Here is a 3,912-nt window from a genome sequence, read left to right as displayed (position 1 = left end):
CGGGGTTGTGAACACGTTGTGAACATGACTCAAATAGTTTCAATTTTTTATGCAATTATTATTCCAGAAAATGGAGATTTGTGACCCTGGAGCACAAAACAAGTCATAAGTAGCATGGCTATATTTGTAGCAAAAGCCAAAAATACATTGTATGGGTCAAAATGATCAATTTTTCTTTTATGCCAAAAATCATTAGGATATTAAGTAAAGATCATGTTCCATGAAGATATTTTGTAAATTTCTTACTGTAAATATATAAAAACTTAATTTTTGATTAGTAATATGCATTGCTAAGAATTTAATTTGGACAACTTTAAAGGCCATTTTCTCAGTATTTTGATTTTTTTGCACCCTCAGATTCTAGATTTTCAAATAGTTCTATCTCAGCCAAATATTGTCCGATCCTAATAAACCATACATCAATGGAAAGCTTATTTATGTATAAAAGTAATGATGGACTATTATGGTTTACTCGTATTTTGGCCAGAAATTATGGTTTAAAGTTAAAATGCCTTAATGATGGATTTGTTTCATACAAAAACACAGCACTTCACAAGATTTCAATGTTTTTATCAGCTGTTTGGACTTTCATTCTGGCGGCACCCATTCACTGCAGAGGATCCATTGGTTAGTAATGTAGTTTCTCCACATCAGTTTGATGAAAAAACAAGATAACTGAGTTCTCAACTGGATTATGATAACTGCAACAGAGACTTATGTTTGAAAAAGTATAAAGGGATTGATTTGCACCTTTTGCACATCAATTTCAAGCACAACTCAAACAAGCGAGCCCCTGGAGCGACTTCTATAATTATCAACCTCCAAAGCTGAGAAAACTGCAGGTTTTGAGATCCTGTGTATGTCTTGAGGGTGAATCCTTGAGGTTTTTATCCAAACAAGGTGTCATCTTTTTCCACAAACAGAGGGCAGAATATAATCATAGATAATTGCAGTCACGTGTAATTAATACATTACAACCTCCTTTGCTGCCCTCCAAGGTCCACATCACGTGATCTCCTGCAGCCCACGCAGAAAGTAATATGTTTCTGCGCAGATAATTCACGGTGCAATTATAAATAAATTAATAAATACGGATGAACTAGCATTTAAATAGGTGCTTTTGTCTATGTTTGTGAGGAAGAGGAAATTACCTGCTGTTTATCCTCATGAAAGTTTTATTGTTTAAGAGCAGGGTGTAACAGAAACGTCTGTAGCCGTGACCGTGCTATCTCTAGGGCCTGCCGTAATGATGGCAGCTGACATAGATTCATGCTTATCATTACTCTGTGCTGTTTACAACAACACCTTGGCCAGCTTGAAAGTGTCAGCGGGGAAGCGGTATTAAGAAAAATACCCAGCATTACATTTTCGCCTGCAGCGTAAAAATGCCTATCCATCTCTCATTCTGGGTGGCTAACTGATGGATATCAGAATATTGCAATAACTTGGGCAACATGGCAAACTGTCGGTTCGCTCCTCACTTTGTTGGACAGGATTGTGCGTCGGCCTGTGCGAGAGAAAACTGCCTAATCTTGAGTCACATGCATTAAGACTGCAATCTTGTCTTTTACACCAGTAGTTCTCAACTGCTGGGTCACAACCAAAAAAACAAAAAACAAAAAAAGGATTGGAAGTCAGGACAGCAGGGAACGAAATCATACTAAATGCAGATAATAAAATAGAACTAACCAATCAAACCAAATAAACAGGCCTGTCAAGTTTTAGTCAGAAAAATACCATGGGCCCTATCATACACCTGGTGCAATGCAGCGCAAGGGTTTTGCTAGTTTCAGCCTGACGCAGTTCTAATTTTCTCGTCCTGCACCGCGTTTTTTAAATAGCAAATGCATTTGTGCCCATTTGTGCGCCCATGGGCGTGCTGGTCTAAAAAAGAGGTGTGTTCAGGCACATTGTTGGCGCGTTGCTATTTTGAGGAACTGAAAATAGACTGTGCCATTGACCAACAAAAACCTGGTCTAAAGTCAATGGCGCAGTAGTTGTTGTGTTATTTAAAGAGTGCGTTAGTATAGGCGGGTCCACAGCGCGCGTACACTCTGCTTATTACACACACATGGATGCACAGCAGCACACAAACATGACAAATATTAAAAATTAAAGGACTGCAATGTAAAAGATTACTATTGTGTAGGCTACATACATATAAAAATGCCTACATGTCATAATGGATAGTCATTGCATATATCAGAATTAGGCTACCTATTTGCTCGTGGACGAGCAGCTCCATTTCATCTCTGGAGACGAGTTATGTCTTTGCGCTTGCAAATTCTGCCGTGTAAATAGCAAATCCGCCATGGCACGAGCACAACTGGCTCTCAAAGGGAATGGGAGATGAGACTCTTATTGGTTTATGGCACGTTACACCCAAAAAACACCCATTACTCATTAAGAGAATAGGGACAACCCGTTTAGACCATGCACCCAGGCGCGCCGACCGTTTTCCCGTCGTTAAACTAGCAAAAGTGGATTCGGACACGCCCTGAATGCACCTGCGCCGTGTGCTTTAGACCATGCGCTAAGATCGTTAAAATAGGGCCCCATGTTTTTTTGTTCTTGACTTGAATGATTGTGGGTCCAAAGGCATCAAACTCTGATATTTCACTGCAAATTCACCCATCAGTTGGTAGAAAGTGAGTAGACAGATGACAACATGGACAGTTTGCTTGACATCCCTGAAAAACAATGTCAAATCTATGTAAAGTAAAAGAAAATCCAACTCAGGCTACATTAAATATGGCTTTCTTGTGCTGTCTGGTGAGAACGAAAGTTTCTAAATGTAATACATATACTGTTATTGTTGATAAGTGAATCCGTTTTTGCATTTTAATCAGGGACTCATTCGAGATGAAATATGTTCATGTCTGTCAGTGACGGAGCACTTCAAAATCAACGTTTGACACTTGAGAATGAGACTACAGCTTTATCATCATAGGCACTAATTTCACTTTGAACATGAGGTCATTGCTTGACTACCCCTTGACTTGGCTAGCAATTTTACTGCTAGCCAAGTCAAGGGGCAGTGTGCTGATAGACTGATGTCGACAGATGGTAATGAAGTGGTTTTGTTAGCTGACCAGAGAAATGGTGGTTGATTTCTTGCAAGAAATTTGACAAAAAACATGAGATAACGTGTGGAGATCATAATTTGAAATCAAGTCATGAACATAAGAACAAAAAGGTTCTTAAAGCTTCCATAATGTTGAAACACACAATACAGTATATGTATGTATGTATATATATATATATATATATATATATTTACACTGCCATTCAAAAGTTTGGCATCAGTAAGATTTTTATTTATTTATTTTAAAGAATGTCTTATGCTCATCAAGGCTGAATTTATTTGATAAAAAAAAAACAGTAATATTGTGAAATATTATTGCAATTTCAAATAACGTTTTTCTATTTTAATATACTTTAAAATATAATTTATTTCTATTATGCAAAGTTGAATTTTCATCAGCAATTACTCCAGTCTTCAGTCTCACATGATGCGTCAGAAATCATTCTAATATGCTGATTTATTATCAGTGTTGGAAAAAGTTGTGCTGCTTAATATTTTTTTTTTTCCGGAATCTGTTATGATATTAGATAGATATTCAATATACATTAATGATTTTAAAATGAATAAAATAAATAATATACCACTGTTTTATATACTAATAAAAGAATATTGCCGATGCAGATCATACACATACAGTACTTATCAAGGATATATTTAAAGCTAAAACATCAAGGAATACCAAATCCGACAACTGTCTAGAGTTCTGTCAGGACCACTATCGTCAAAGATGATTGACAATTAGCATACAGTTTGGATTGGCGGTATGGTTCTGTTCTGGGTAAGAACTCCCTGCGCATCCATGCAGCCTAGCATGGATAAGAGCAGGG

This window comes from Sinocyclocheilus anshuiensis, unplaced genomic scaffold, assembly GCF_001515605.1.
Source record: "Sinocyclocheilus anshuiensis isolate Anshui unplaced genomic scaffold, SAMN03320099.WGS_v1.1 scaffold1184, whole genome shotgun sequence".
Taxonomy (NCBI): domain Eukaryota; kingdom Metazoa; phylum Chordata; class Actinopteri; order Cypriniformes; family Cyprinidae; genus Sinocyclocheilus; species Sinocyclocheilus anshuiensis.
Note: the sequence above shows the minus strand (reverse complement) of the source record.